The 12,559-nt window shown below is 51.3% G+C and overlaps 2 protein-coding genes across 3 annotated transcripts in view; both read right to left on the bottom strand.

The window, feature by feature from the left end:
* Nucleotides 1-5,652, bottom strand: part of LOC141051113 (gastrula zinc finger protein XlCGF66.1-like) — a 29,351-nt gene extending 23,699 nt beyond the window's left edge. For both annotated transcript variants that reach the window (XM_073547996.1, XM_073547998.1), the window contains exon 1: nt 5,590-5,652. The gene's annotated coding sequence lies outside the window, so the exon portion shown is untranslated. The remainder of the gene's footprint in view (nt 1-5,589) is intronic.
* Nucleotides 1-12,559, bottom strand: part of LOC141051177 (uncharacterized) — a 266,826-nt gene that overhangs the window by 99,486 nt on the left and 154,781 nt on the right. The window lies entirely within an intron of this gene.

Genomic DNA, 12,559 nt, shown 5'->3' with positions numbered 1-12,559 from the left:
AACCCCCATCGCCACTCGTTAACCCCCCACACGTTAACCCCCATCGCCACTCGTTAACCCCCCACACGTTAACCCCCATCGCCACTCGTTAACCCCCCACACGTTAACCCCCATCGCCACTCGTTAACCCCCCACACGTTAACCCCCATCGCCACTCGTTAACCCCCCACACGTTAACCCCCATCGCCACTCGTTAACCCCCCACACGTTAACCCCCATCGCCACTCGTTAACCCCCCACACGTTAACCCCCATCGCCACTCGTTAACCCCCCACACGTTAACCCCCATCGCCACTCGTTAACCCCCCACACGTTAACCCCCATCGCCACTCGTTAACCCCCCACACGTTAACCCCCATCGCCACTCGTTAACCCCCCACACGTTAACCCCCATCGCCACTCGTTAACCCCCCACACGTTAACCCCCATCGCCACTCGTTAACCCCCCACACGTTAACCCCCATCGCCACTCGTTAACCCCCCACACGTTAACCCCCATCGCCACTCGTTAACCCCCCACACGTTAACCCCCATCGCCACTCGTTAACCCCCCACACGTTAACCCCCATCGCCACTCGTTAACCCCCCACACGTTAACCCCCATCGCCACTCGTTAACCCCCCACACGTTAACCCCCATCGCCACTCGTTAACCCCCCACACGTTAACCCCCATCGCCACTCGTTAACCCCCCACACGTTAACCCCCATCGCCACTCGTTAACCCCCCACACGTTAACCCCCATCGCCACTCGTTAACCCCCCACACGTTAACCCCCATCGCCACTCGTTAACCCCCCACACGTTAACCCCCATCGCCACTCGTTAACCCCCCACACGTTAACCCCCATCGCCACTCGTTAACCCCCCACACGTTAACCCCCATCGCCACTCGTTAACCCCCCACACGTTAACCCCCATCGCCACTCGTTAACCCCCCACACGTTAACCCCCATCGCCACTCGTTAACCCCCCACACGTTAACCCCCATCGCCACTCGTTAACCCCCCACACGTTAACCCCCATCGCCACTCGTTAACCCCCCACACGTTAACCCCCATCGCCACTCGTTAACCCCCCACACGTTAACCCCCATCGCCACTCGTTAACCCCCCACACGTTAACCCCCATCGCCACTCGTTAACCCCCCACACGTTAACCCCCATCGCCACTCGTTAACCCCCCACACGTTAACCCCCATCGCCACTCGTTAACCCCCCACACGTTAACCCCCATCGCCACTCGTTAACCCCCCACACGTTAACCCCCATCGCCACTCGTTAACCCCCCACACGTTAACCCCCATCGCCACTCGTTAACCCCCCACACGTTAACCCCCATCGCCACTCGTTAACCCCCCACACGTTAACCCCCATCGCCACTCGTTAACCCCCCACACGTTAACCCCCATCGCCACTCGTTAACCCCCCACACGTTAACCCCCATCGCCACTCGTTAACCCCCCACACGTTAACCCCCATCGCCACTCGTTAACCCCCCACACGTTAACCCCCATCGCCACTCGTTAACCCCCCACACGTTAACCCCCATCGCCACTCGTTAACCCCCCACACGTTAACCCCCATCGCCACTCGTTAACCCCCCACACGTTAACCCCCATCGCCACTCGTTAACCCCCCACACGTTAACCCCCATCGCCACTCGTTAACCCCCCACACGTTAACCCCCATCGCCACTCGTTAACCCCCCACACGTTAACCCCCATCGCCACTCGTTAACCCCCCACACGTTAACCCCCATCGCCACTCGTTAACCCCCCACACGTTAACCCCCATCGCCACTCGTTAACCCCCCACACGTTAACCCCCATCGCCACTCGTTAACCCCCCACACGTTAACCCCCATCGCCACTCGTTAACCCCCCACACGTTAACCCCCATCGCCACTCGTTAACCCCCCACACGTTAACCCCCATCGCCACTCGTTAACCCCCCACACGTTAACCCCCATCGCCACTCGTTAACCCCCCACACGTTAACCCCCATCGCCACTCGTTAACCCCCCACACGTTAACCCCCATCGCCACTCGTTAACCCCCCACACGTTAACCCCCATCGCCACTCGTTAACCCCCCACACGTTAACCCCCATCGCCACTCGTTAACCCCCCACACGTTAACCCCCATCGCCACTCGTTAACCCCCCACACGTTAACCCCCATCGCCACTCGTTAACCCCCCACACGTTAACCCCCATCGCCACTCGTTAACCCCCCACACGTTAACCCCCATCGCCACTCGTTAACCCCCCACACGTTAACCCCCATCGCCACTCGTTAACCCCCCACACGTTAACCCCCATCGCCACTCGTTAACCCCCCACACGTTAACCCCCATCGCCACTCGTTAACCCCCCACACGTTAACCCCCATCGCCACTCGTTAACCCCCCACACGTTAACCCCCATCGCCACTCGTTAACCCCCCACACGTTAACCCCCATCGCCACTCGTTAACCCCCCACACGTTAACCCCCATCGCCACTCGTTAACCCCCCACACGTTAACCCCCATCGCCACTCGTTAACCCCCCACACGTTAACCCCCATCGCCACTCGTTAACCCCCCACACGTTAACCCCCATCGCCACTCGTTAACCCCCCACACGTTAACCCCCATCGCCACTCGTTAACCCCCCACACGTTAACCCCCATCGCCACTCGTTAACCCCCCACACGTTAACCCCCATCGCCACTCGTTAACCCCCCACACGTTAACCCCCATCGCCACTCGTTAACCCCCCACACGTTAACCCCCATCGCCACTCGTTAACCCCCCACACGTTAACCCCCATCGCCACTCGTTAACCCCCCACACGTTAACCCCCATCGCCACTCGTTAACCCCCCACACGTTAACCCCCATCGCCACTCGTTAACCCCCCACACGTTAACCCCCATCGCCACTCGTTAACCCCCCACACGTTAACCCCCATCGCCACTCGTTAACCCCCCACACGTTAACCCCCATCGCCACTCGTTAACCCCCCACACGTTAACCCCCATCGCCACTCGTTAACCCCCCACACGTTAACCCCCATCGCCACTCGTTAACCCCCCACACGTTAACCCCCATCGCCACTCGTTAACCCCCCACACGTTAACCCCCATCGCCACTCGTTAACCCCCCACACGTTAACCCCCATCGCCACTCGTTAACCCCCCACACGTTAACCCCCATCGCCACTCGTTAACCCCCCACACGTTAACCCCCATCGCCACTCGTTAACCCCCCACACGTTAACCCCCATCGCCACTCGTTAACCCCCCACACGTTAACCCCCATCGCCACTCGTTAACCCCCCACACGTTAACCCCCATCGCCACTCGTTAACCCCCCACACGTTAACCCCCATCGCCACTCGTTAACCCCCCACACGTTAACCCCCATCGCCACTCGTTAACCCCCCACACGTTAACCCCCATCGCCACTCGTTAACCCCCCACACGTTAACCCCCATCGCCACTCGTTAACCCCCCACACGTTAACCCCCATCGCCACTCGTTAACCCCCCACACGTTAACCCCCATCGCCACTCGTTAACCCCCCACACGTTAACCCCCATCGCCACTCATTAACCCCCCACACGTTAACCCCCATCGCCACTCATTAACCCCCCACACATTAACCCCCATCGCCACTCATTAACCCCCCACACATTAACCCCCATCGCCACTCATTAACCCCCCACACATTAACCCCCATCGCCACTCATTAACCCCCCACACATTAACCCCCATCGCCACTCATTAACCCCCCACACATTAACCCCCATCGCCACTCATTAACCCCCCACACATTAACCCCCATCGCCACTCATTAACCCCCCACACATTAACCCCCATCGCCACTCATTAACCCCCCACACATTAACCCCCATCGCCACTCATTAACCCCCCACACATTAACCCCCATCGCCACTCATTAACCCCCCACACATTAACCCCCATCGCCACTCATTAACCCCCCACACATTAACCCCCATCGCCACTCATTAACCCCCCACACATTAACCCCCATCGCCACTCATTAACCCCCCACACATTAACCCCCATCGCCACTCATTAACCCCCCACACATTAACCCCCATCGCCACTCATTAACCCCCCACACATTAACCCCCATCGCCACTCATTAACCCCCCACACATTAACCCCCATCGCCACTCATTAACCCCCCACACATTAACCCCCATCGCCACTCATTAACCCCCCACACATTAACCCCCATCGCCACTCATTAACCCCCCACACATTAACCCCCATCGCCACTCATTAACCCCCCACACATTAACCCCCATCGCCACTCATTAACCCCCCACACATTAACCCCCATCGCCACTCATTAACCCCCCACACATTAACCCCCATCGCCACTCATTAACCCCCCACACATTAACCCCCATCGCCACTCATTAACCCCCCACACATTAACCCCCATCGCCACTCATTAACCCCCCACACATTAACCCCCATCGCCACTCATTAACCCCCCACACATTAACCCCCATCGCCACTCATTAACCCCCCACACATTAACCCCCATCGCCACTCATTAACCCCCCACACATTAACCCCCATCGCCACTCATTAACCCCCCACACATTAACCCCCATCGCCACTCATTAACCCCCCACACATTAACCCCCATCGCCACTCATTAACCCCCCACACATTAACCCCCATCGCCACTCATTAACCCCCCACACATTAACCCCCATCGCCACTCATTAACCCCCCACACATTAACCCCCATCGCCACTCATTAACCCCCCACACATTAACCCCCATCGCCACTCATTAACCCCCCACACATTAACCCCCATCGCCACTCATTAACCCCCCACACATTAACCCCCATCGCCACTCATTAACCCCCCACACATTAACCCCCATCCCCACTCATTAACCCCCATCTCCACACATTAACTCCCCCCCCCCATCTCCCATCTTCGGTGGTTCTTCAGCTCCACAGTTGAGCACACTTACCACCTCCTCCAGCATTTGCTCTGGGCGCCGGGGAGTGACGTCAGCAGCGTGATCACATGACCTGATCACGCTGCTGACGTCGCTCTCACCCGGCGGTCAGAGCTTCAATTGTACTGGCGTCTTTGTAGACGCCAGTACAATTGCTGCCTGGGAGCTGGCGCGGCCTCCTTCTCTGCCGTCAGAGAGAACAGCCGACTCAAAGGACGGGGAGCGCGGACCACTGCATTAGTCGGCCCGACAGCACCCCCCTGCTGGCTGCGCCCGGGGCAACTGCCCCGGCTGCCCCCCTGGATACGCCTCTGGTCGTATGTATCTATTACAGGAAACAGAACAGAAACTTTATGATTCTTATAAAGGGGCAACAAAAAACCCCAAAGAGTCCCCCTGTGCCCAGTAATGGGGAATCTTCAGCACCTACCTCCACCTGCAGGGGGCGCTATCTCCGGGAATGGAGGGGTTACTGCCCCCTGTGCAGCCCAGTAATGGGGAATCTCCAGCACCTACCTCCACCTGCAGGGGGCGCTATCTCCGGGAATGGAGGGGTTACTGCCCCCTGTGCCCAGTAATGGGGAATCTCCAGCACCTACCTCCACCTGCAGAGCCGCACACCACATATATGGCTGCTCTGTGTGCACAGGACCTGGGATGAGGTCACAGGAGGGGAGGAGTCAGGGGTCACATGATATCCAGAGTGAAGACACTACATGGAGACTTCTCCTCAGTCAGTGACATAATCCATTCCCGCCATTATTTGCCCCTCAATACTGGCACAATTACCCCGTGCTGCCTTTTCTACACAGTTTTATGTGATGAATGTGATGTGATTTCTCTGCTTGGAGACAAATAGACCCCACACATGAGGGAATAATTACCAGTTAGCAGACGTCTACTATATGGCGGCATATGATTGTGCTATCAACTCCACACCAGGAGATAAAATGCCGAAATCTCGTTTATTTACTCCATTCCAGAGTCCAGCTATGGCCTGGGTCACACTTGCGAGAAACTCGCATTAGTCTCGCACGTCAATTGCCGGCAGCAGTGCCGGGTATTGAGGTGCGAGACTCGTGCGAGTTTCTCTCCAGTCGCCATGAGGGTTTTTTGTTAAAAGGATGGAGGGCTGTGTCCATGCTTGGACTTCAGAGAGATTAATAAAATCACGGTTCACCTGCCCTATCCGTTACCTCTTATACCTGACCTGTTTAGCCAATTACCTGGAGCTAAATGGCTTTACAAACTGAATGTGAGAGGAGCATATAACCTTATACTTATACGCCATGGTGACGAATGGAAGACCGCATTCAATACACCTGAGGGTCATATTGAAAATTTGATGCTGCCATTTGAATTAAGCAATGCTCCGGCAGTTTGTGAAAATGTCATTTTTCTCACCGATGGGTAGATTTGCAGTAGTTTCCCTGTATGATATATTGAGTTATTCATGTACTCTGTAGGAGCACTGTGAGCATGTCAGACAGCTGGATTGGGAAAAACATTACCTAGCGATCCGTTTTTGACATTTCAAATAGAGCTCCATCATTAAAAATGTCCTAGCACCAAGAAAGATAAAAGAGAAGATGGAGGATTCACTAAAAGTGGCGTGTCTTCTGAATAAAATCATTACATGCAATTAATTTTACTTTTATTGGTATCTATTTTTATTTTTGAAATTTACCAGTAGCTGCTGCATTTTCTACCCTAGGCTTATACGCGAGTCAATAAGTTTTCCCAGTTTTTTGTGGCAAATTTAGGGGGGTCGGCTTATACACGAGTATATACGGTATATACAGGGGTTGGACAAAATAATGGAAACACCTAACGTTTTGGCATCATAATCTTCGAACATGTTATAAACATACAAACCGTGACATATGGTAATGTTTTGTAGTTAATTATTTGTGTTATGTGATATGTGTATCTAAATTAACTGTTTGTTTTGCAGAATTGTAAGAACATTGATGAGAACCTGATACCAATGTTAGACCTCTCAGATTTTCAAACAGGCCAAATTGTTGGTGCTCGTATGGCAGGCGCTAGTGTAACAGAAAGTGCCCGAATGCTTGGCGTGTCAAGAGGTACTGTCTCCAAAGTAATGACTGCGTTTGAAAGAGAAGGAAAAACATCCGCAGCAAGCACAGGTCCGGCCGAAAGTCGAAGTTGACTGAGAGAGACCGTCGGACTCTAAAGCGAATTGTGAGAGAGGATCGCAAGACCACGGCTCCGAAAATCACTGCTGAGCTCAACGAACACCTACAGAACCCAGTTTCCACGAAAAATGTTCGTGGGGAGCTGCACAAATCTGGATTCCATGGAAGAGCTGCAATTCGAAAACCGCTGCTCTCAATGACAGATGTTTCCAAGCGTTTACAGTGGTGTAGAACCTCCAGAATTGGTCCCTCCAGCAGTGGAAACGTGATATTCTCAGACGAATCATCGTTTACCCTATTTCCGACCTCCAGCCGAGTGTACGTCTGGAGACAGCTGAAAGAAGCATTACATCCAGACTGCCTTCTCCCAACCGTAAAACATGGCGGAGGTTCTGTGATGATCTGAGGTGCTATTTCGTGGAGATCCGCCGGGCCAATGATATCCCTTCATGGAAGAAGTAACAGCCGAGATTATTTAGGCATTTTGGGTGACCAAGTGCATCCTATGGTTCAAGCACTGTTCCCAGAGGGGAACGCCATCTTTCAGGATGATAATGCTCCAATTCATACAGCTAGAATCGTTAAAGCATGGCACGAGGAACATTGTAATGAAGTTGAGCATCTCATCTGGCCCCCACAATCCCCAGACCTCAACATTATTGAGCATTTATGGTCGATTTTAGAGATTCAAGTTAGACGTCGATTTCCGTCATCGCTCAAAGAACTGGAGGGTGTTTTAACTGAAGAATAGGCTAAAATTCCTTTGGAAACAATTCACACCTTGTATAAATCCATATCTCGGATAATTGAAGCTGTAATCGCTGCAAAAGGTGGACCTACACCATATTAAACTAACTTTTGTTGATGCTTCCAGGTGTTTCCATTATTTTATCCAACCCCTGTATATATCTGTTTTGAAGAATATTTTGATTTAAAATGATGTGTAAATGACAAAGAACTGCTGTATGTAAAAGCTCATGTTAAAATCGCATTGCATATGGATTGCATGCGCATGTCATACGGATATTCCGTTTAAATATCGCACAGAAATCGCATGACACTCACATGGCACTTGCATGGCACTCGGCTGTTTTTTTCGGTTTGGCAATCGGACCGTTTTTTTCTCACATATGGGTATGAACCCTTAGTAGTATACTTTCCATAATTTCTGTTATATTTGAGGGTTTGTAACAGACCCCAATGAGAATTTTGTTACTATTTTTCCCTCCATGTATTTCAACCCATACACACTCGACATCCTCATTCCCTTCACTAAAATCCTCCCTTAAAGTGGACTTTAGACAAGGCTTTATATAAAGACAAACCCCTCCTCCACTCCGATTTTTAAGATCTTTTCTAAACAGACTGTAACCCTGTAAGTTAACTGCCCAGTCATAGCTTTCATCTAACCATGTCTCGATTATTACCACTATGTCATACTTACCTGCTGATATTTCTGCTTCTAGTTCTTCCATCTTGTTTGTTAGGCTTCTGGCGTTTGTGAGCAGAGGGGCATCTAGGCTTTCTGGCACCCGGGGCAAGAATTTGGTTCGACACCCCCCCCCAGCACACATGCGATTTGCACACTTTGGGCTCATACCCATTTGCAATTAAAAAAAGGTACGTTTTCTGGATGGAAAAAAACGGACCAAAAATATGCAATTGTTATGCGATTTGTATGCAATTTTTTATCGTTTTTCATCCGTCTTCCATCCATATGCAATGCCCTTTTTTTATCTGCAACTATTTTTCTAGATTGTCCGTTTTTCTTCCGTTTTTTATCCCATCCATTGACTTGCATTGGCGAGTCTCATCAGGAAATCGCAGCATGCTGCGATTTTTTTCTCAGTCCGATTTCAGATGAGAAAAAAATCGCAAATGAGATGTCACCTATTGAATAACATTTGTCAGAGTGCAATCCGATTTCTTATCGGCATGCACTCGTCCGATTTTCTCTCCAGTGAGTATGAACTCTTTGTCATGTACCGACGAGCTGCTCTCCCTAATGTTCAGTGAAAAACTGAGAGAAGCAGGGAGAGAAGCTCGTTGTCACAGGACCATAAGTATGAAAATCGTATATGAGTGAAGTGTCCATGTGATGACTACTGGAACCTGCAGAGCTGAATCCTGACATTGCAGCTTCTGAATTCTCACAACCAATGCACTGCACACTTTTAGGATTCTCCCGTACTGGTGGCAAGAGTATGTGGTCATGTCAGCACAAGCCTGTGATTTATATACCTCTGGCCAAATTCCAACTAGACGTGCCTGGCCTCGCTCTGTTCATTTTCATTGAGTGAGGCCACAAGTCTAGTCAGCATGTGACCGCATGTATGTAAATTACCGGCATGAGAGAATCCTAACAGCGTTCAGTGAGCACGGTGAGAATTCAGAAGTTTCTGGAGTCGTTCTCCTTTTCTTCTTGTTGTCCAGACCCCATGATGAGTTTTCTCATCCACAGCCGTCTCTGCAGACTTCCAACTTCTCCGGTCTTCTGCAGCAAACCTCCACACGATGCCCTTAAAGATAGAAGTGTCATTATAAAGCTCCTAAATAAAAATATCTGCAATATACTGTCGCCTCACACTATTCCCCTCCCTCCTCATACTGTCTCCTCTAACATCCCACCTGTTCACCATACTGTCTCCTCATATATTTACCCCCTCACTATCTATACTGTCTGCTCACACATACACCTGACTCCCCATACTGTGTTTGCACACATCCCAACACCCTCACTCCCCATTCTGTGTCCACATACATTTTTCCCATCGCTACTCATACTGTGTCCACATACATTTACCCGTTCGCTCCCCATACTGTCTGCACCCATCCCCACTCACCATACTGTTTCTGCACCCATCCCTCATACTGTTTCCTCATACATGCCCTCATACAGGCTCGGACTGGCCCATAGGGTAACAGGGGAATCCCTCGATGGGCCCCTGTTCAGATCTGGACCCCCCAACCCCACTGTATGAGAAGTACTTAGCATAATTCAATTGATTCTGTATAGAAAAAGGCAACATCTAATCATTCATTAATCAAACTAACCAGATTATTATTATATAGAGATATAGGTAAATTTGTGAACAAGGGTAGTGTAATATTTGTATGCAGGTGGGCCCCCAAAGTCAGTGTTATTGGTGGGCCCTTGGCACTCCAGTCCGACACTGCCATCATACATACATACTCTTTATTGTGTCCTCAAATCTCCCCACACATTAAATCCCCCATACCCACTCCAAATCCCCCCACACATTAAATCCCCCATCCCCACTCCAAATCCCCCCACACACATTAAATTCCCCCATCCCCATGCCAAATCCCCCACACACTAATAACCCCCCTATCCCTACTCCAAATCACCCCCACATTAAATAACCTCCCATCCCCACTCCAAATCCCCCACACATTAGGTACCCCCCATCCACACTCCAAATCCCCACACATTAAATAACCCCTCCATCCCCACTCCAAATCACCCCACACACATTAAATAACCCCCCATCCCCACTCCAAATCTCCCCGCACATTAAATAACCCCCATCACCACTCCAAATCCCCCCACACAAAGTATCCCCCATCCCCACTCTAAATCCCCCATCCCCACTCTAAATCCTCACACATTAAATAACCCCCCATCCCCATGCCAAATTCCCCCACACATTAAATAACCCCCAATCCCCATGCTAAATCCTCCCACACAGGTACCCCCCCATTCTCACTCCAAATCTCCCATTAAATAACCCCCATACCCACTCCAAATCCCCACACACATTAAATAACCCCACATCCCCACTCCAAATCTCCCCACACATTAAATAACCCCCCATCCCCCACACATAAAGTATCCCCCATCCCCACTCCAAATCTCCCACACAAAGTATCCCCCATCCCCACTCCAAATCCCCCCACACATATAGTATCCCCCATCCTCACTCTAAGTCCCCCCACACATTATGTTCCCCCATCCCCACTCCAAATCCACCACACATTATGTCCCCCCTCCCTCCCTTAATCTTCGGTGGTTTCTTCAGCTCCACAGTGGAGCACACTTACCACCCCCCTTCTGGGCGCCGCCGTTGAGTGACATCAGCAGCATAATCACTTGACCTGATCACGCTGCTGGCGTCGCTCTGACCCGGCGGTCAGAGCTTCAATTGTACTGGCGTCTGTACAATTGCACGTCTACTGGAAGGATAGAAGAAAAAACTAACTGTCCATCCAGTTCCTTTACTTTCTTCCCCAACTATTCAAAGTCCTTGGATATTGTCGGTAGGTGCTTCCTTGCCGTGTCATTGGTGCCAACATGTAACAGAAGAAATGGGTGGACGCCCTTGGAACTGATGAGCTTTGGTATCCTATTGATCACATCCTTGATCTTCACACCTGGGAGGCAGCAAACTTCTCTTGCGGTTATATCCGGTCTGCAGATGGCTGCTTCTGTGTCTCTCAGTAGTGAGTCTCCTACCGCTATCTTTAGGAGAAAGTGATTTCAGCACTTTACCGAGTAAATCCCACCAGAAATGTAGCAGGTAAAGACCCCAATATCCACAGGTGTCTCTTCTAATTGAGGGGACCCTGACGGCACATTTACATGGACCCATAGACTTGTATTGACCTTTGTCATCTGTGCTGCTGGGAAAACACGGACATGAGAGCAGCACCGTAGATCAAATAGGGGACACGTGGCATCTGTGAAAAACATGATAGGTCGTGTGAAGGGGGCTGTACAGTCACATAATAGAAAACATTAGCAGAATTGCCGTCTTATTCTACATCCTACCTCACAAACAGCAGAATAAAAAGCAATTTAAAAAAAAAGTCCTACATGTGCCTCAAACTACTCTGTTAAATCCCCTCTGGCTCCGTGGCCAATGGTTCGAGGTCCCTAATGGTTATTAGTCACTTTGCAGCTATAATATAAGGTGCAGTCACAAGATGACTGCAGCCCAGTGCTAAGACTGACAGAGACCCCAGGAGCCAAAAGGCCACTGCAGTCTAGTGCTAAGACTGGCAGAGAACCCCAGAGCCACAAGACCACTGTAGCCCAGTGCTAAGACTGGCAGAGACCCCCAGAGCCACAAGACCACTGCAGCCCAGTGATAAGACTGGCAGAGAACCCCAGAGCCACAAGACCACTGCAGCCCAGTGCTAAGACTGGCAGAGACCCCCAGAGCCACAAGACCACTGCAGCCCAGTGATAAGACTGGCAGAGAACCCCAGAGCCACAAGACCACTGCAGCCCAGTGATAAGACTGGCAGAGACCCCCAGAGCCACAAGACCACTGCAGCCCAGTGCTGAGATTGTCAGAGACCCCCAGGAGCCACTGAAGCGATGGCCAGGGAAACCACCACCGTGCAGGGAGACTACGGTCCACAAGATGAGGTGCAAACAGCAAAGGGT

Source organism: Dendrobates tinctorius, unplaced genomic scaffold (genome assembly GCF_039654945.1).
Source record: "Dendrobates tinctorius isolate UK_male_01 unplaced genomic scaffold, ASM3965494v1 ptg000155l, whole genome shotgun sequence".
Lineage (NCBI taxonomy): Eukaryota > Metazoa > Chordata > Amphibia > Anura > Dendrobatidae > Dendrobates > Dendrobates tinctorius.
This window is presented reverse-complemented; position numbering and strand designations above follow the sequence as displayed.